Raw genomic sequence first — 22,087 nt, 5'->3', positions numbered from 1 at the left:
TCAAAATTAAAACCATTAAGGCGAATGTAGACGGAGCTACGCCGGCCAAAAATCAGGACGACACGTAAGCGGCTCGAAAACTAGGCGTTGTGAGCAGTTACGCGACGAGGCTCGGCCGCGGCCAAGCGCATGCGCATGCGCAAGCGCAAGCGCAGGGGCGAGAGACAAACTGTCTCAAAATTACTTAGAGCAAATATACATATAAACAAAATGTGACTAAAGCCGTCTTACAATTGGACAAACCTATCTATTGGTATAGCATCATTAAACAATTTACCTGAGAACAAACTACAAAGCCAAGGTATATTTTTTTTTTTTTTTTTTTTTTTTTTCAATATTATAGTAAGAGGGCGTAGCCCCGCTACAGTAACTAAAAATTAGTGTCAAAACCATGCGTGCTAAGCCTAAAATGTCTTTAACATAAAAACGCCTTAGCAACTATGTGTCATTACCAGGCATATAACGAAATACAAAGACACACATGTACAATCGCATATATAATACAGGGACAAAACAGATAGGGAAACAGCATCGGCCATTCGAGGCGGACTGTTGGTTAACTCCACTGGAGTAAAGGTTGAAATCCTTCGAAATAACTTCTATTTTTTAATTGCAGCTGATCATTAAGTAAGTTGTCTCTATCAATACTAAGATGTTTAAAAATTTGCAATTCTTCGAGGGTGTCTAGCCTACATCCCTTTACTTCATTATGCAACAGCTCTGCGTCTTTTAGAGGCTTGGGAGCATGCGCCTTTTGGACCAGATGTTCAGCAAATGTAGAGCCTCGAGTTCCATCACCGCTTTTTGTCGGCAGATGCTCTTTAAACCTAACAGACAGGGCCCTTCCTGTCTGGCCAATGTAATAAGAAGGACATTCAGCACACGTGATTTTATACACACCTGACAGCGATGATTTATCATTACCTTTATCCAGGGAATGAACTAAGTTCTTTTTGAGGTTGTTGGTGGTAGAGTATGAAACTTTACACCCTAGGTTTTTTAATAAACGACCTACCTTATAGGATATGTTACCTATAAAGGGAACTGATATGTATTTCGTTGCCTGGTGTTGATTGTGAGTGTCTGAATTGGAAAGGGTGGTAGTCTTCTTTCGTGTTTTTTTATTGAACAACTGTCTCACTATACTGGGATTATATCCATTATTCTGAGCGATGTTTTCGAGGACTTTTAATTCGTTCTGTAAGTTGACTGGCGAAAGTGGAATGGAAAGAGCTCGATGGATACTCGAGTGAAAAAAGGCCATTTTTTGGGCCTGAGGATGGGTGGAATCAGCTGGGATGATGATGTCGGAATAGGTTGCTTTCCGAAAAATTTTGAACTCTATTTTGTTGCCAATAATGGATAGAGTCAGATCGAGATAGTCTAAGGTCCTATCGGCTGTCTGATTTTCTTGCGTGAAACTGATTTTTTCATGTAGGTTATTGAAAGTGGTAAATAACTTTCAATAACCTACATGAAAAAATCAGTTTCACGCAAGAAAATCAGACAGCCGATAGGACCTTAGACTATCTCGATCTGACTCTATCCATTATTGGCAACAAAATAGAGTTCAAAATTTTTCGGAAAGCAACCTATTCCGACATCATCATCCCAGCTGATTCCACCCATCCTCAGGCCCAAAAAATGGCCTTTTTTCACTCGAGTATCCATCGAGCTCTTTCCATTCCACTTTCGCCAGTCAACTTACAGAACGAATTAAAAGTCCTCGAAAACATCGCTCAGAATAATGGATATAATCCCAGTATAGTGAGACAGTTGTTCAATAAAAAAACACGAAAGAAGACTACCACCCTTTCCAATTCAGACACTCACAATCAACACCAGGCAACGAAATACATATCAGTTCCCTTTATAGGTAACATATCCTATAAGGTAGGTCGTTTATTAAAAAACCTAGGGTGTAAAGTTTCATACTCTACCACCAACAACCTCAAAAAGAACTTAGTTCATTCCCTGGATAAAGGTAATGATAAATCATCGCTGTCAGGTGTGTATAAAATCACGTGTGCTGAATGTCCTTCTTATTACATTGGCCAGACAGGAAGGGCCCTGTCTGTTAGGTTTAAAGAGCATCTGCCGACAAAAAGCGGTGATGGAACTCGAGGCTCTACATTTGCTGAACATCTGGTCCAAAAGGCGCATGCTCCCAAGCCTCTAAAAGACGCAGAGCTGTTGCATAATGAAGTAAAGGGATGTAGGCTAGACACCCTCGAAGAATTGCAAATTTTTAAACATCTTAGTATTGATAGAGACAACTTACTTAATGATCAGCTGCAATTAAAAAATAGAAGTTATTTCGAAGGATTTCAACCTTTACTCCAGTGGAGTTAACCAACAGTCCGCCTCGAATGGCCGATGCTGTTTCCCTATCTGTTTTGTCCCTGTATTATATATGCGATTGTACATGTGTGTCTTTGTATTTCGTTATATGCCTGGTAATGACACATAGTTGCTAAGGCGTTTTTATGTTAAAGACATTTTAGGCTTAGCACGCATGGTTTTGACACTAATTTTTAGTTACTGTAGCGGGGCTACGCCCTCTTACTATAATATTGAAAAAAAAAAAAAAAAAAAAAAAATATACCTTGGCTTTGTAGTTTGTTCTCAGGTAAATTGTTTAATGATGCTATACCAATAGATAGGTTTGTCCAATTGTAAGACGGCTTTAGTCACATTTTGTTTATATGTATATTTGCTCTAAGTAATTTTGAGACAGTTTGTCTCTCGCCCCTGCGCTTGCGCTTGCGCATGCGCATGCGCTTGGCCGCGGCCGAGCCTCGTCGCGTAACTGCTCACAACGCCTAGTTTTCGAGCCGCTTACGTGTCGTCCTGATTTTTGGCCGGCGTAGCTCCGTCTACATTCGCCTTAATGGTTTTAATTTTGACTGACATAATTTTATGATTATGCGTCTTTAATGTTTTAATTTTTACTCTGTGACATGGCCAGTGTTTGGCTCACAAAATAATTTAATTTTTTGTAAGTATCACAATTTCTTTAATATTCAATCATTAGACAGATAATGCATATTAGTGAGTAATATATGTCCGTATGTGGTTTAATTTATAGGTTCTGAAGAAGATTCCATTACTGGAATCGAAACCTAGGTAAACGATTAAAATTACCTTGCAACTGAAGGCTGAAAAAAAAAATTGTTTATTTGCTGCACGTCGAGAATACCAAATTTCAGGCATTCCACTTACCACGTTTAACACAACGACCGACGGCCTTCGCTTTACGACGAAGAGCAACAATATTTGTGCCGGCCGGAGTGGCCGAGCGGTTCTAGGCGCTGCAGTCTGGAACCGCGGGACCGCTACGGTCGCAGGATCGAAATCTGCCTCGGTGATGGCTGTGTGTGGTGTCAGGTTAGTTAGGTTTTTGTAGTTCTAAGTTCTAGGGGACTGATGACCTCAGATGTCAAGTCCCATAATGTTCAGAGCCATTTGAACCATTTTTGAACAATGTTTGTGTAGAGTTGTCAGTGCTAACAGGCAAGCAACACTGCTTGAAATAACCAAATCAATGTGGGACGTACGACTAACGTATCTCGCTAGGACAGTGCGCCGAAATTTGGCGTTAATGGGCCATGGCAGCAAAAGATCGCCGCGAATGCCTTTGGTAACAGCACAACATTGCCTGCAGCGCCTCTCCTGGGTTCGTGACCTTATCGTTTGGGCCCTACAGGAATGAAAAATAGTGGCCTGGTCAGGGGCGTCCTGATTTCAGTTGGTAAGAACTGATGGTAGAGTTCAAGTATGACGCATACCCCAAGAAGTCGTGGACCAAGTTGTCAACAAGGCAATGTGCAATCGGGAAGTTGCTCCATAATGGTGTGGGCTATGTTTGCATGCAAGGAACCGAGCACTGACTGGGTACGCTTATGTTCGGCTGCTAGGAGACCATTTCCAGCCGTTCATGGACTTCACGTTCCCAAACAATGATAGAATTTTTATGGATGACAATGTGCCATGTCACAGGGCCACAATTGTTCGCGATTGGTCAGAAGAACATTCTGGACAATTAGAGCTAATGATTTGGCCACCTAAATCGCCATACATGAATTTTACCGAACATTTATGGGGCAAAATCGAGATTTCAGTTCGTGCACTAAATCCTGCGCCGGCAACACTTTCGCAATTATGGACGAGTACAGAGGCAGCACGGCTCAATATTTCTGCAGGAGCCTTCTAACGACTTGTCGAGTCCACGCCACGTCGAGTTGCTGCATTATGCAGGGCAAAACGAAGTCCGACACGATATTAGGAGGTATCCCATGTCTTGTTTAAAAAAAAGCTTAACTCCTCCCAAACAGGCCATGAAGGCCCAACGGTACCGACCGGCCGCCGCGTCATCCTCATCCCATAAGCGGATATGGAGAGGCCTGTGGTCAGCGCACCGCTCTCCCGGCCGTATGTCAGTTTCCGAGACCGGAGCCGCTACTTCTCAGCCAAGTAGCTCCTCAATTTGCCTCACAAGGACTGAGTGAAACCCGCTTGCCAACAGCGATCGGCAGACCGGATGGTCACCCATCCAAGTGCTAGCCCAGCCCGACAGCGCTTAACTTCTATGATCTGAACCGGTGTTACCACTGCGGCAAGGCCGTTGGCATCCCATGACTTGCCCCACAGTGTAATTGTAATATTATTTCTCTGTGGTGTAGCCATGTACTAAATAAATCAATATATAATCAATGGCGCTATACCCGTGGCATTCCTATGGAACGGTTTGGGTCAGACGAATGCTGGAGAGCGTTACCTGCCATCATGTGTAACACCAACAGTGAGTCACATAGGAAACTGAGTTATGGTATGGGTACGTTTTGCAGTATTATGTAATGTGTACAGTAGATCGCTCAAATGGCTCTGAGGACTATGGGACTTAACATCTGAGGTCGTTAGTCCCCTAGAACTTACAACTACTTAAACATAACTAACCTAAGGACATGATACACATCCATGCACGAGGCAGAGTTCGAACCTGTGACTGTAGCGGTCGCGCGGTTCCAGACTGAAGTGCCTAGAACCTCTCGGCCACACCTGCCGGCTGTACAGTAGAGGAACAATTCGAAGACGATGATTGATTGTTTCAGCAGGACAACGCACCCTGTCAGACAATGGCCTGTGAACAACAATATTCCTGAAATGGACTGGCGCGGCCAGAACCTCTTCCTGAACCCAATGGAACACATGTGGCATGAATATGAACGTTGACTTCTTACACCAAGACTCCGGCGTCCAACAATCATTACTTTCGTTAGTTTCACCTCTTGAAGAAGAGTGGACTGCCATTCTTCCACAGGCATTCAGTCATCTAATTGAAAGTGTCCCCAACAGAGCTGAAGCCACCATAAAGGTGAGTGGCGGTCGCGGCCCATATTTATGTCCGCTAATAGGTGTCCGGATACTTGTGATCAGATCATACACTACTGGCTATTAAAATTGCTATACCACGAAGATGACTTGCTACAGACGCGAAATTTAACCGACAGGTAAAAGATGCTGTGATATGCAAATGATTAGCTTTTCAGAGCTTTCACACAAGTTTGGCGCAGGTGGCGACACCTACAACGTGCTGACATGAGGAAAGTTTCCAACTGATTTCTCATACACAAACAGCAGTTGACCGGCATTGCCTGGTGAAACGGTGTTTTGATGCCTCGTGTAAGGAGAAGAAATGCGTACCATCACGTTTCCGACTTTGATAAAGGTCGGATTGTAGCCTATCGCGATTGCGGTTTATCGTATCGCGAAATTGCCGCTCGCGTTGGTCCAGATCCAATGACTGTTAGCAGAATATGGAATCGGTGGGTTCAAGAGGGTAATAGGGAACGCCGTGCTGGATCCCAACGGCCTCGTATCTCTAGCAGTCGAGATGACAGGTATCTTATTCGCATGGCTGTAACGGATCGTGCAACCACGTTTCGATCCCTGCGTCAATAGATGGGGACGTTTGGAAGACAACAACCACCTGCACGAACAGTTCGACGACGCTGCATCACAGACAGGAGAGCCTGCGATGGTGTACTCAACGACGAACCTTGGTGCACGAATGGCAAAACGTCATTTTTTCGGATGAAACTAGGTTCTCTTTACAGCACCATGATGGTCGCATCCGTGTTTGGCGACATCGCGGTGAACGCACATTGGAATCGTGTATTCGTCATCGCCATACTGGCGCATCACCCGGCGTGATGGTATGGGGTGCCATTGGTTACACGTCTCGGTCACCCCTTGTTCGCATTGACGGCACTCTGAACAGTGGACGTTACATTTCAGATGTGTTACGACCCGTGGCTCTACCCTGCATTCGATCCTTGCGAAAGCCTACATTTCAGCAGGATAATGCACGACCGCATATTGCAGGTCCTGTACGGGACTTTCTGTATACAGAAAATGTTCGAATTCTGCCCTGCCCAGCACATTCACCAGATCTCTCACCAATTGAAAACGTCTGGTAATGGTGTCCGAGCAACTGGCTCGTCACAGTACGCCAGTCAGTACTCTTGATGAACTGTGGTATCGTGTTGACGCTGCATAGGCAGCTGTACCTGTACACGCCATCAAAGCTCTGTTTGACACAATGACAGGCTTATAAAGGCCGTTATTACGGCCAGAGGTGGTCGTTCTGGGTACTGATTTCTCAGGATTTACGCACCCAAATTGCGTGAAAATGCAACCACATGTCAGTTCTAGTGTGTCCAATAAATACTCATTTATCATCTGCATTTGTTCCTGGTGTAGCAATTTGGACGGCCAGTAATGTTAAAACTCTTAGCAAACAATACTGATAACGACACGAATGTTGGGTGGTTCAGTTTAGAGACTCCTTCTAGAACGCTGAGACGCGTCTGTCCCGCGGAGGGAAAAAAAGGAATTTACGTAAGACGGGAAGCGTTCGCTGGCGGCTCGGCGCAGCGCGGCTGCTATGTAGTTGGCGACGGCTCGCGTGCCGCGCTGGCTACGCAAGGGCCGTTCCTGCGTCTGCGACTGCGTCCGCGGCCTCGCGGCAGCCGCGGCGTCTGGGAGGGGCCACACTGCCTGCAGACTGCACTGCCGCCAGCACACAGCCGTCACCCGACAGCCGCTTCTCCAGTGGGACGCACGAATCTCGCCGATAGCGCGGTTTTCCGTACCGCTGAGCGCTGCATTTCCTACGCGGCGCCTCCCGAGCTGGCAGTCTGCCAGAGCGTGCGCTCACCGCCCCATCATGCGCGCCCGACGCAGGAAAGGTGAGTCCCGACGGCTACAGCATACGCCGCCCGCCGCGCTGGCTTCGCGTGCTGGGTGCTTCTCGAAAAGTGTGCACCGTTAACCGTTCATAACCGCTTCGAGAAGATCTCTTGCAAGGTTTCCGACACGTCTTGGTACGCTAGTGAACGAGTGTTTTGCTGCGTGGTTAGTGTTCGTAACCTGCGTTGTTGTTCGTGCGGTCATCAGTCCAAAGACTGATTTGATGCACCCATTCATGCGTGTTTCCTCGTTAAAATCAGGATGTGTGTCCTATCAGCCGATTCATTCTTTTAGTCAACTTCTGCCATTAATTTTTTCTCCATAATATGGTTCAGTACCTCCTCACTAGTTACTCGATGTAATTCTTTCTATGTATGTGTCTGCTTTACGGAGCATATCGTTGAATTCTGGGGATAGACATACCAAATACTGCCGGCATATGTTTGAACCCTAGTACGAAAGCCATTCTTGTTTGAGCATTGCTGTACTGAATTTCTATAGTACCAAATTTCGAAAGTTTCTATTCTCTTCTTGTCTGAACTGTTTATTGTCCACGTTTCATTCCAGAGAAATACCTTCAGAAAATACTTCCTAACATTTAAACTCATATTTAATACTCATAAATTTCTCTTTCAGAAACTTTTTTCAGTTTTTCCCCAATAACCGTCACAATTGCTATAAGGTCATTTCTTTGTGGCAACTAATTGCGGGCCATCATGTCCTTTTTTCAAACCACAGCCTTAAACGTGTTAAAGTCATTTAAAATCTTAACGTGGAACTGTAGAGAAATAGCTTGAAAGTGGTCCGATGACCCCTCTACCAGGCACTTAATTGTGAAATGCACAGTAATTATGTAAGCGTAGGTATAGTCTGTATGATTAAGGTCGGCCGCTGTGGCCGAGCGGTTCTAGGCGCTTCAGTCCGGAACCGCTCTGCTGCTACGGTCGCAGGTTCGAATCCTGCCTCGGGCATGGATGTGTGATGTCCTTAAGTTTAAGTAGTTCTAAGTCTAGGGGACTGATGACCTCAGATGTTAAGTCCCATAGTGCATAGAGCCACTTGAACCATTTGTATGATTAAATTTACGTTTAATGGCAGTGATGCTCCGAAACTAATCGCCACAAAGAGATTTTTTATAACGCAACAGTAACGTATATCGGAAAAAAGTAAAAATATTTCAAACCCAAGGTTCAGATCCTATCCTCCATTATGCTGAAACTTCATAAACTCTTTTCTTGTTACTGCGAGTCTACATTTTGTATCCTGTCTATTTCGGCCTTCGTCAGTGTAAATTCCGTATGTTACAGAACTTATAAATAAAAATCTTCCTTTAAAAACAGTGCACGTAAATTAAACGGTGCATTTTAACAAAAGCGTATGATAGCTCTTGGATCGGGGAATACAGTGATACAGGGTGGAGTGGAGCAGAAAGTACAGCGAAAGTGCCCGTTATTTTTTCAAAAGTGGGAAGAAAAGCTGTCGACACAATGCGGTTTGACCTCAGTCCCACGTAAACATCTGATGATAGTGCTGAAACTGCGCTATGCCCTCAGCAGTAGCTTTCGCTGTCAGCTTATTTCCCTGCCATTTTTGTGAAAAAGCAATTCTGTGAAAGTTAATAAGCGCTCTATGCCTGTACTCTTCTTTTTAAAGAAATACCTAATATCTTAAGGAAATAACTCATTCCAATCGGGAAACCATGACAGTCTCAATTCAGTATCTTGGTGAAAACGCGTGACGATTGTTAACCATACAGTATATCACTTGAAACTGTTGAAACTTCCCCTTTGAACAATTCTACAGGACTGTGCTTAACCTGACACACAATATTTTTAGCGCAACGCAATCTGACTTTCAAAATTCCCTACTAAAGAATGGCCCTGACAAACATTAAACTATACCTTTCACAAATCACTTACCTCACAAAAATCTTCGCTGCTCAAGCTACTGCAGTACAGCGAGCGCCACTACTGCCAGCTAAATAGAAGATTCAAACTACTGAAGGCACTAACTACTGATAGGGATAGTTAGCAAATGAAAGATATTAATAGAGAACAAACAATGTATTTACCTTAATATCATCACAAGTCATAATATATATATCAGTTCATGACAAATTGCAAACCTCCGCCATCTCTCTCCCCACATCCACCACTGCTGGCGGCTCACCTCCAACTGCGCAACGCTACGCGCTGTTCACAGCCAGCTGCCTAACACTACAATGGCGAGTATTACAACAATGCAAAGCAGCCACAGACTGCCCACAGCACAGCCAGTGATTTTCATACAGAGGTGGCGTTACCAATAAAAAAACCTAAACAGGCTACTTACACTGTGTGCTATCACTTGCTTCGATATCTTGATCCGTTGACGAAATGACAAGAATGCCCACGTTACATGTATCTATCAGTTATTCGGCTGCAGTTCTTCTTACACGATGGAAGCGTGCTCCTACTTGTTAGTTACTCTAGTCCAAGGAGTGAATGTCGTTGACACTGCTACTTCCTCTGCGCAGTGAATGACGATATCATTACAAAGAAAAACTGTTCCAATTCTCGTCACCTTCTGACGTTTTTAATGTACGGTAACACCACAGATAACAGAAGCATTGCAAAAACAAAGAAAAAAGAAAGTTTCGTACCAATTAATAAATAACTTTAGTCATGGCGAGAATACATTCCTCTCTTGGTCGTGAATTGGTGTAAGACGTTTGCTATCTCCGAAACTGACCCTTGTGCTATTACTGCACATGGTGACAATGTGGGATATCCCTCATCGCTACTGCGATGTCTTAGCGTACATGGCTTATTATTCGGTTTTCCGGCCTGTAGATGATGTGTCGGACGTGAAACTGCATTGCGTGGATGACAGTGGTTGGTGCTCGTGCAGTGCAGTGCAGCTTTCGTGTTGTTATAAATGGCAGTGTATACACCATAAAAAGATATCGAGAACCACGACGTCGGTGCATAGCCTGCTCCTCATTGATAAGATACCATCAGGCTTAATACGCAAGTCTGAAGGACAGATCACTGTCAATAGTGCCCAATGGTCTCTCTCCATGAGACATGGGTAGAAATTTGGCATTTAGTTCGCGGTATTGACGAATTGATGGAGCTCCAGAGTTATACGCTTCCACCTCTCATACATTTGATTCTTATATACTAGTGATGAAAATGTGTTCTGCCCTTGGAATTTCGAATCGTCTAACTCCAGTCCAAGCAGAATCGGGCCTGTATGTGTCTGCTTTACGGAGCATATCGTTGAATTCTAGGGACAGACATACCAAAAACTGCCGTAATAATGTTTGAATCCCAGTACGAAAGCCATTCTTGTTTGAGCATTGCTATTCTGAATCTTTCAGGAAACTGCTAACAATGAAAACCGACACCATCACAAACCACTGTACAGGAACGCTTCGTGGACTCTCGCATATGCTCTGCGTAGACAGTTTCGCATCTTCAAGAGGTATGGCAACTTTCCTTCAAACCATATCCATGAGATCGCCATCTGAAATCTCTGAAGCTTACTTCTATACATTCTATATATTCTATGTGTTTTATATATATGATCTTGAGTACATTTATTGACCAAACTGACTACTGCGTTAACTTAAATGTAAGGTTATTTTTTTTCTATAACACTGTTTTGGTATTAAAGATATCATAGAGTATACATCGTATGGTAGAGAGCAGTTGACCATTGTTTCTTAGCAGTTTGTTGCATCTGTCTACCAGGCTACAAAGAACATGATACATGTTCAGCGGATCGGCATAAAAATGCTCTGTGATAGTGTACCGGAGAGTTCTAAGGATCTGACCTTCTATAAACTGTTGTTTCTACTTGGAACTTAAGCATAACGACGAAGAGAAAATTTTTGCATGACGAATGTTGGAAAGTAGTTCCTGGATGCTATATTCGTTTCTTATAGAAACTTATAGGAAGAGAAAAAACAGTAAGAAAAGTTGTACAGATTATTCGCTAGTCCGTTGCTCTGTTTCTTTATGTTAGCTAGTGTCTCAGGCGAGTGCTCACGATAACTTTCTGGATAAATGGAAATTATTTCTGACAGTGTACGGAATCGCTTTCACTTTATTTCATAATCCCAAATGTTGTGCAAATGCAGTACAACATAGGCCAGTTTTCTTTAAGATAATGCCTTTACGATACATGGATATGGCTTGTGCTAAAATCTATTTGCATTTAATCCAGAGTGTGATCATTTTTAATTGAAACTGAAAACAATATCCACTAAAAATTTCACGTCTTGTGTTATATAAAATGACTAATAAAAATCGTCTATTGTCACAAAACAAGCACGCTACTTCATCACAGAGTACTTCTCTGCAACTTATCAATCAAAATGCTATGTTAAAAATTTTATTTTCGAATAATGTATCGTTTGTTAACGTATGAGGCAGAAGGAAAGTGCACAGAAATATAAAATGCAGATACTGGTTCATTATATTTAAGAGAGATACAACAGTGAGCTTCCCTAAACGGTAAAACAGCTGGGACAAAATCATTCAGAAAAAAATTATGTTGTAGGTTTCAACATAAGAATCATAAGAGAAAAAGCACTATGCATGATGTAGAATGTACAGTATTTTTATGAGGCTTTCCTTTCTTTTCTTGATTATTCACTGTGAGTTAACTAGAGATACATATGTCGAAAAAAACATTTACTGCCGAAACTGCTATGGACAGAAAACAATATCATCGATAGCTACAAGGCAGAACTGACACCTCGCAAATAAACTTCGTACTAAAACTGAAACAGCATTTGGAGGTAAAAGGAAACTCAACCAACAAGTTACTGCAGACACTGAAGATATCCTGTTACATCACACGACTCTTCCGCGAAAAATGACTTTGTGCTTTTGGGGAAAGGTTTGTGGCGCTATTTTAAGCACCGAACTCCTCACTGCTGAGAAATGACTTACAGTACTATCGCCGCTGTAGCAAACGTCGACGCTCTATGCGGGGGCTGGCGGTGCTAGACGAATCGCTAGGCGGTTCCGTCAGAGCTCGCGAATAGCCACTACTTTCTCCGTTGCGCCGGGTCACAAGGACGCGAACCGCCGTGCGTGAATCAGCTGCCACCGAGAAAAGTGTGACTAACGCGCCAGACGGCTCATCCGGCAGTCAGCACTTGCCCCGCATCCAAAAACTTCAAAACCAGACTGGCTTTGTAATACCTCGGTACGTGTCAGGCCGGAAAGTGTCAACGGAAGTGGTGGAACCTACGTGAGTCACTGAAGGGAAACAAAATGCAAGTGTTTCCGCACACGCACGCAAATATACAATCAGGTACACACGTACGGACTCGTACACTCTCTGACATGCAAGAACGCTCGTGCACACGAGCTAATACATACCCACGCCGACTCACCGACTCACATATACATGCTGACACCTGGCGCACGCACAAACACGGCACCCTCCCGGCACGGGTAGCGATCAAGTTTGGTTCACAGTAAAAGCTATTGCCAGTAAATAAGAAACATGCTTTCGGGTTATTACAGCGCATGATATGGTTAGGTATTTTATGAATTCGAACAATTAAGTATTCTTCCTTACTGATACGTTTGTTTGCGTGGTAACAATTATATATACCAGTTGTTATTTTTTTCTGAAGCTTCCTGAAGTTTAAGAATGGTTTTCACCAGGCGTGTTTCGCTTTTATTTACAAAGCGTCTTGTCATGATATACACAGTATGTTTCTAAACTTTGATACTTCAGATTAAAAACAGTCTGTCTTTCTAAGTTCGGCGTAGAATTTACATACGGTATTTTTTCCTCTTTTTTACATGTTCTGAAGTGCACTGCTTTTTTCTTCGTTGTTCGCGGAGCTCGAATTCGAAATGTCTTAATTTTACGAGTGCGTGCTGAAAAGTAACGCATCAGAATGTCTTATGTGAAAACTCTCAAATATTTTCAAATAAAAAGGACGTTATTAACATTCTACATTGTTATTCTTCACGTCTAGGTATTTGCAACCCTCTGCCGCTAGGGGTCTCCAGATTGTACCGTGTAACATGGCGGTGTGTAACCTAATTATGTCTGTGTTCTTCTAACCGAAGAGTTCGTCCACGCATAGATCACCCTCTTCTTCAGCATGTCAATACCAGCACTGTGACACCCTCAACAATCCGACGCCTTGAATTCACAATTAGGTATCACCTTAATTTAGTCCCGACTTGCCCCATCCGATTTTCAGCTGTTTGCAAAATTTAAAGAACATCTTCGAGGACTTCACTTGGAGGCGGTGCAAGCAGAGTTGAGGTTATAGCTCCATCAACAAAGTCAAAGATTCTACAGTGACGGTCTCAGCAAACTGGGCTTTCGTTGAGAGAAATGTATATCGTCAGGTTGAAATAAATACATAGACGTGAAGAACAAAGATGTAGGATGTTAATAACGTTTGTTTTATTTAACAAGCTTTAAGAGTTTTCACATAGAAAATTCAGAGGTGCTACTGTTCAGCACGCCTTCGCATTTTATCTTTCGCGGTTTTTGGACTTTTAGGAACTCGCTATTTCTTCTACTGCATTTGCGTTTTTTGTTCTACACTTTTGTAAAACTGCACGAAACCTATCCTCACAGAAATACTTTCATCGGTTCTACACTCAGACAGTAAATAATATTTCTAGGAGCATAAATTTTGCGAAGGTTTATAAAAGTGAAGTGCAAAATAAATTGCAGAAGAAGAAAAAGCAGGTTCTTAAAAGCCGAAAAACAATGAATGGTAAAAATGAACCCATGCTATTTTTTTCAATTTCAAACTTCGCCGACGACGAAGGAAGAATCAGTGGACTTCAGAATATGTAAAAAAAGGTGCAATACCGTAATTAAAACGTATCCGAAATTTATAAAGAAAACTGATTTTATAACTAGTAAAATAACTAGGATTATAATAATTTATTCTCCAGTTTATTTTTGCCAAATATGGATCGAGCGGAACAGAAGGCTTTCGTGCCAGTCCCTTCTTCTCTTTCCAGAATTTTTTCTTTCTTTCACTTCATATCCTCCACCGTTCTTCAGTGAAAAATAACTCCTGGAATGTCTTGATGAAGCCGGCCGGTGTGGCCGTGCGGTTCTAGGTGCTTCAGTCTGGAACCGCGTGACCGCTACGGTCGCAGGTTCGAATCCTGCCTCGGGCATGGATGTGTGTGATGTTCTTAGGTTAGTTAGGTTTAAGTAGTTCTAAGTTCTAGGGGACTGATGACCACAGATGTTAAGTCCCATAGTGCTCAGAGCCAATGTCTTGATGGTTTCAATGCGGCTTATATATTTTCTGCAGTGTGATAAAAAATCTCTTTTATGTAGTTCTTGACCTTCATGAATTTGATACTCGTTTTCCGTCGACAGAAGTACTGAAAGATCTTTTTGGTCAACATGTTTCAGTTTATTCTCAGAAGATGTCAGGATTTTAACTTTTAGTTTCTATACAGCGTCTGTAATTTTTCAGGTATGTATATATGTCAGGATTTTAACTTTAGTTTCTATACAGCGTCTGTAATTTTTCAGGTATGTATAAGTCTTCATTTCCTCGGTTCTTCTTTGACCCATCTATAGTTTTCTATTATTCTCAGCTATTATTATCAGCAAGTGTTTGTGAAGGTGAGTAAATGACGTGAAGTTTACGACTGTAGAAAGCTTTCACAAATGAATACAGATATGTGGATCATACTATTTTCATGGTGCAGATGATTACTGAGCCATACTGTCCAGTTATGATACGCCGTGCGTTTCCAAACCCTGAAGCACGGGCATCTTTCGCAGACATCCTTTACTAGGTCGGTAGCATGAGCACGGAGAAAAGTATAAGCCAGTTTTCTATTCATCGGGCACAAGGTCGGTAAGTCTTATCTCGCAAGTCAAGGAATCCCTCAGATGCTCTACAAACATTTCGAGCCACTCGCGTAAGTGATTACATAACGGTCCTCTTGTGAACGTAGATTATTTGAGTAGTTTTTTAGTTCGCATCCTCCTACGAATACTGAGTTTCACAGGCCACTCTTGATCGTTTTCGAGTGATATGGATGTTCGAATATCCAAAGAAATCTTGCGTAGAACATAAATGCGCATATGTGGAACGAGTCGACCAAGAACACCGGAAATTGGAAGACAACCCACAATAGGTGATATGTATTTAAGCGCCTGATTACGACGGTCGCTTTATTAGATAATAAGTTGCTCAAAAATGAATGTTACAAACAACCGGAAAACATTCGATGAAATAGTCTTATGACTGATTTTAATGGGTGAAGATGAGAAGACAACTGCCATCACGTGAAGAAGCTTACCGGTAGATATTACTCGCACGAACCATTCACGAAGAGAAACAGTTGAAGGGTAGCGGGAGATAGCGGCAAATTGCATGACGAATGACGGTGTTCCCGACTCGTGAAGCGGTATGGAAAGAGTGAACCAGAGAAGCATGGGCTAATCATTCTAGCGACAATACGGGCCACAAATGGGGAAATTCACTGACATAAGCGCTGTTGACAAAGGGTTGTTGGTTATGTCCCGGTGCCTGGGAATGAGCATCTCGCAAACGGCGAAGCTGATCGGTTGTTCGGGTGCTATCTACGTGGATACTCTGCAAATCACATTTAATTGCCTGGCAGAGGGTTCATCGAACCACCTTCACAATAATTCTCGATTATTCCAATATCGTACAGTGCGCGGAAAAAACGAACACCTACAACTTTCCGTGCGAACTCTGATTTCCCATATTTTATTATGATATAGTTTCTCGCTATGTAGGTCGGCGTCAACAATACATTTTCGCATTCTAAGGAGAAAACTGGTGATTGAAATTTCGTGAGGAAATTCTGCCGCAACGAAAAACGCCTTTGCTTTAACGATGTCCATCCCAAACCCTATACCATTTCAGTGACACTCTCTCCCCTATCTCGCGATAATAGAAAACGTACTGCCCTTCCTTGAACTTTCTCTATGTACTCCGCCAATCCTGTCTGGTATGAATACTACACCGCGCAGCACTATTTTAACAGAGAACGGACAAGCGTAGCGTAGGCAGGAAATGGCTCTGAGCACTATGGGACTTAACATCTGAGGTCATCATTCCCCTAGACTTAGAACTACTGAAACCTAACTAACCTAAGGACATCACACACAGCCATGCCCGAGGCAGGATTCGCACCTGCGACTGTAGCTGCAGCGCGGTTCCAGAATAAAGCGCCTAGAACCGCTCGGCCACAGCAGCCGGCTACAGTATGTCACATAGCCACTTCCAATACAGAATTTTTTACCTCAAAAGGCATTCCTGTTGTTTCACAGCCCACCTATTCACCTGATCTAAGTTCTTGTGACTTTTTTCTTTTCTCGAAATTGAAAAAAGGCTTAAAAGGATGTCGTTTTGGGACTCTGGAGAACCTTCATAAGAATGTGATCTATCAGCCTACCCTACCAGCTGAAGCCTTTCAGCGCTGCTACCAAGACTGGGAACAACGATTCCACACGCATATATCTGCCGAAGGGAACTACTTTGAAGGGGAGAATACTGTTGTTTGAAAAAAAATAACAACTTTGGTAGGCAAAAATTCAGTCTCATTACTTCTCTCATACACGTCGTTTATCCACTTGATGAAGGAGGTTTGAACGTTCAAAACGAGTAGTGAAAATAAAATAAATCACTATCAGTATCAGTATCAGTATCAGTAAACTTGTAGTTTCAGCTGATGTTAATAACGGCAATGGGCAAGCCTACCCTAAAATGTTTGCGTTTACAATTCATAGACAGCACATTTAGGACGGTTTTTAAATTAAGAAAATTCGGACGACAATTAATATTAAAAATCAAACGCAGAGATTGTCTGAGATGCTAGGATGCTGCTAGGATGAATTACACCAGAATCAGATTTTATTTAGAAACTGTTGAGATTTCACACATCGATGGAAACCAGGAATGACTCGGAGACCGTACAGATGCGGAAAGTTTCACTACAAAACAAAACTGTGCCCTGAAACATCATCAAGATTTCCCTCACTCAGAGACGACCGAAAGGTACACGGCCGAAAAATCAGGTGAAGTTATAGGGCTTCTGTGATGGCACGCTCGAATTCTAGTGGATCAGCGAATTCTAGGCAGTTACCATCAGAAGACACTGCGCTGACACATCTTGCTTCCTCTGGCTAATATCATACGACTACACGTTAATCCAGGAAATACTATCAGACCAGGCCGCAGCTTCCGCACCATCCTTCCTGTTGCGTATATCAGAGACCATACGTATTTACAGTATTCATATACGAGCTTGTATCTTGCTAGCTTAGTTGGACTGTAATCAGTTTATTAACCTGTGTGATTCCCGAATGATTTTCTACGTTTCAAATGTAACATGCCTGTGCGTATGCATGTGTCCAAGTAAGTATGAAATTTACAGTTGTTGATCTTTCTGGATACTTGCGATACTATATCTAAGCACCTTATTTGTCCACCGTCCAACAGTATCGTAACAACAGTTTTCCATAGAAGATTTGTTGTTCACCTACTACATTTTATACATGTAGTAGTATAGATTACACGTTCATGCCGCTTCCCCACAAACGTTGTTACAACTAATGCGCACCAGCTTTTTTTAGCTTTCACACGAACATTTTTTTTTTCAGCGAACACACTTTGAGCTGACTCACAAGCCGGCGGTAAAACAGTGGAGGCCAAAAATTAATGACGTAATTTCCTGAAGCACAAAGGATAAGAACTGGTACAAGAACTAGACTTTTGCATAGAAACTTTAAATGAAGAAGAATACAGGCAAAATTCGAAAGGCAGCTTTTTGTGCCACTATGGTGTTGAGAGCCGGATATTCCGACAGGAGAGAATTGTTGGAACAGTGAAATGATTTAAGACAACTTAAGAGACGGATGGAGTTATTGTTGTGAAAATGTCGATAGTGTATGGTGTATTTAAATTTAATTGAAAAAAATGAAAAGCAGGAAACGGCCTAGACGCAAGTCCAAATTTGGGTCTCATTCATCCAAATGGTTATGCCAAATGGATCAGACGGGTCAGGACCCGCTTTCATTGCACAGTGTGAGCAAAATAAAACTAGACCGGAAATACAATAAGACTGATCCGGGATTGACCCTTGTTAATGATTACCACTGAAGGTACTGGAAATGGCCAACTTTGACGTCGATGCAGCATTGTGCTCAGAACGCATAGCAGTTCTGCTTGAGAAACAGCAGCACTTGCGTTTTCAGTGTTTTGCTGTAGTTCTTCCTTGAGTAACCCCGACCCTACAGTTTCCCCACAGCCAAAAAACCACAGGGAGAGGGATCAGGCGATCGAGGTTGCCACGAATTATACTGCGTCTGCTGATTGTCCTTTCTTTACCGAACACATCATGCACTCGTGACAACGTTGTCAAGCCAGTGTGTGCAGTTGCTCCGTCTAGCCAAAAATATCCATGCAATCACTGGGAGTTGGTCCGCACACGGATTAAACAGTTTCTGGATATACTGGTTAGCAGTAACAGTTTGGTGAAAGAATCGTGTTACGATGAGGAAACCAGACGTTGCACACCAAACACCAATCTTGAGATGATGCAACGACTCTTCAAAATACTGATGGGGATTTTCTGACGTTTAATGGCATATGTTCAGTGAGTGCACACACACTGACAAGCTGCAACAGGCCTCATCTGAAGAAATGAAAAACCGTGGATAAAAAATAACTGATTCCACTTCACTCAGAAACCGCCGGCAGTAATCAATACGCGAAAGTTCTCTTAGTTTGGATATGCACAGAAAAATGGCTTTGAGATGTCGTCAGACTTTGTTCCAGGTCTTTCTTCACTCGAGCAATGTTTTCTGATGTGCGAACTCTTTTCGAACAGTTACGGTTTTTATTCGCTACAGAGTCTGTTACGCGTCATTTTGCATTACGGCTTCTGCTGGAGATTTTGCCAAAACACTTCTAGTCGTAAACTCCTGTGTAAACAGCTCCGCACACGTTTTCCACGAATCGTCCGCCACATAAACACTCGGTGATGAACACGGGCCATTTTATCGTAAGCACCATGTTGTGTTGGCTGCTCACTCACTCAACCTAATGACACATTGTCAGGTCAACTGATACTCAAAACAGCCATTTTCGTAACAAAATTGCGGAATTTTTTTCCCTCTCTGAATCCTAATTTCAACTTTGTTGCCTTGTGGGAGATCGGCTTCACAAAGAAACACGTAAAAACCGTCAAAATGTTCGCTTTTTTTTCAGTTTTTCGCTTGTACCTCGAAAACTATGCGTTTTTCGATCATGACCACTCTGCACAAAATTAAAGCAGAAAAAATTTCTTACAAATAATACTAGCTAAGTTTTATTTCCAGACGAGCGGTATCGGCGATAGAAAGCGCTGAAAAGCAGCGATGTTTTGGTCCTTCCGCGGAAACGCCAAATACATCCATTCCCATCCGTTACAGCTCAGAAAATACGCATGTAATCAACAAGACCCCTACATTACGTCACAGTACACTAAATTCCCTTTAAGAGACGTCTTTAACATTCAACGTTCTCATAAGAGGGGAGAGAGCAAAGCGAAAATTACAAAACTTGTCTTCTGCGACCTATAGCCCCTCCCACCTATCTATCTCTCACCGACGTTATACTTCCGGTGTATAGCACTTAAAAAAGTTTGTTTTGAATGAATTGATGGGAAAGTATCTTTAACAAACATTAACAAATTATATTTAGAACATAATAGGTACATGACACTGAACAAAAAGATGAAAACGAGATCTGTATGTAGTAATGCACATGTGTCATGATATTGAGTGAATGCGAGCTCATCATTGGGTCACCACTTCGAGTAGATTCTTTGTCTGGAAGACAAAGATGGCATTTAGTGATAGAACATGGACAAAGAAGGCAGGTAAGTTGTATACTGAAATATCGATTAGTCACGAAATACCTGTACTGATGTCGCGTGCACGGTACATGGTGTTTAAAAAAATTACATGATTTTGGGTGTTAATAACTATGAAACATGGGACGTGTCAGCTAGAAAATGTGTGTTGTTTGAATGGGCGTGGCTTAGAATTTCAGAAAATCGCCGTTAGATGTCAGTCAACGCGTCTTCTCAGTTTGCAGTCAACCAGAAGAAAGAAAAACATTCGTCGTTGGTATCGCCAATTTGAAGAGACAGGATGCTTGTGTAAGGATAAGAGTCCAAGTTGACCGCGCACGTCTAATGACATGGTGGAAAGAATTCGGCAAACGTTTGAGCGGAGTCCACGAAAGTCTACTCGCCATGCAAGGAGAGAACTGGCAATGCCTCATACAACTGTCTGGCGAGTGTTAAGGCGTCATTTGGTCTGTAAAGCATATAAAATACGGTTGGTGCAAGCTCTTTGGATTGGTTGTAAAAGGAAACGGGTTGACTTTAGGAATGCTCTGCTAGAGGACAAGGAAGACGTTACATTTTTATCACGGTTAACTATCAGTGATGAAGAAACATTTCAAGTTATAGGTACAGAAAACCGACATAACGTGCGCATATGGGGATTTCAGAACACTCATGATATTATTGAGCACGAAGGAGACTCACCCAAAGTGAACGTTTTTTGTGCCATTTCTCGTGAAAAAGTGCACAGTCCCTTCTTTTTTAAGGAAAACACATTGACTGGAATCAGCTATCCTAAAATGCTGCAGAATTGACTTTTTCACAACTTCAGGAGGACTTCGATGACTTCATTTTCCAACAAGATGGCGTTCCACCATATTGGCACAACAACGTACTTCAGTTTCTCAGTGAGACTCAGCCCCAACGCTGGTAGAGAGCACGGGGCCCATGGGCTCCAAGACCGCCAGACATGATCTCACGCGGTTTATGATGCGGGGATATGTGAAAGGAAGTATGTTCATCTCCCCTTCACCTCGTGATATAGAAGAGGTGAAAAGCAAAATAACAACCGCCATAACCTCTGTAAAAGTAGATACATCGTGTAAAGTTTATGACGGATTAAGCTATAGCCTAGATGTTCGTGCTGCTGGCGGTGGACACATAGAACATTTATAATAGCACAACTAAAACTAAGATTTTGTATTTTGTAATTCATCCCATGTTTGTAGCATGTTTTTGTCAATAAAGATGGAGTTTTGGAATCAGATCAGTCTTTTTGAAACACCCTGTACTCTCGCCTTTGTTTGGCTGTTGGTGGCCCAGGTAATGTTTCTTGAGCACTAGATGGTTCACGCGAAGGGTTTTAGGCAATGGAAGGTCTAGGAAAAGCTTCAGGGGCTGTATAAAACCCAGGCTAAACAGTGAGATGTTGCTGTTCTTCATGTGATAAAACTGTAATTGAATAATTAATTTTATGATAGAGGAAAACTGATTAGTAAAGATGCGTAATACCAGAAAATGTTACATGAATAATACGTCCTATCACTTCAGCTGCTTGAGACATGGTACTGCAGTGGGCTCGTCCAGATAGTCTTCGTCCTTTCTATCAAAACTGTCGTCGACGTTGGAGCACGAGCCTTCACATTGTTGAGGTCCTGCTCGCCTATATCCGCTCCTACCTTTCTTGCATTTGCAAGCCTCTTAGGAGCCGAGGGTTTCAGTGCGGTAATGGGAACCAAACCTTTGTCAACTTCCACGCTCACTGCTCTGGCTCCAAGTCGTACAGTATATGTGACTGCCAAGAAGTTTTTGTTGCACTGATTTGTAGGATTGAATTGACATATTGTCGAACAAAGTTGCGTATCAAGTAACCATTATGTGCAAATTAAACACAATCAAAGCGCAACAACTGTGTTCGACGGGTACAGACAGAAGACAAGCAAGTCCATGGAGTGCTTGAAGAGGTC

The 22,087-nt window shown here is 42.6% G+C and overlaps 1 protein-coding gene across 1 annotated transcript in view; it reads right to left on the bottom strand.

The window, feature by feature from the left end:
• LOC126455430 (translation initiation factor IF-2-like) overlaps positions 1 to 12,286 on the bottom strand; it is a 193,475-nt gene extending 181,189 nt beyond the window's left edge. The window contains exon 1 of the mRNA XM_050091182.1: positions 12,192 to 12,286. The gene's annotated coding sequence lies outside the window, so the exon portion shown is untranslated. The remainder of the gene's footprint in view (positions 1 to 12,191) is intronic.
• Between the last annotated feature and the right edge of the window lie 9,801 nt (positions 12,287 to 22,087).

Source organism: Schistocerca serialis, chromosome 1 (genome assembly GCF_023864345.2).
Source record: "Schistocerca serialis cubense isolate TAMUIC-IGC-003099 chromosome 1, iqSchSeri2.2, whole genome shotgun sequence".
NCBI lineage: Eukaryota > Metazoa > Arthropoda > Insecta > Orthoptera > Acrididae > Schistocerca > Schistocerca serialis.
Note: the sequence above shows the minus strand (reverse complement) of the source record. Positions and strands in the feature narration are given on the sequence as shown.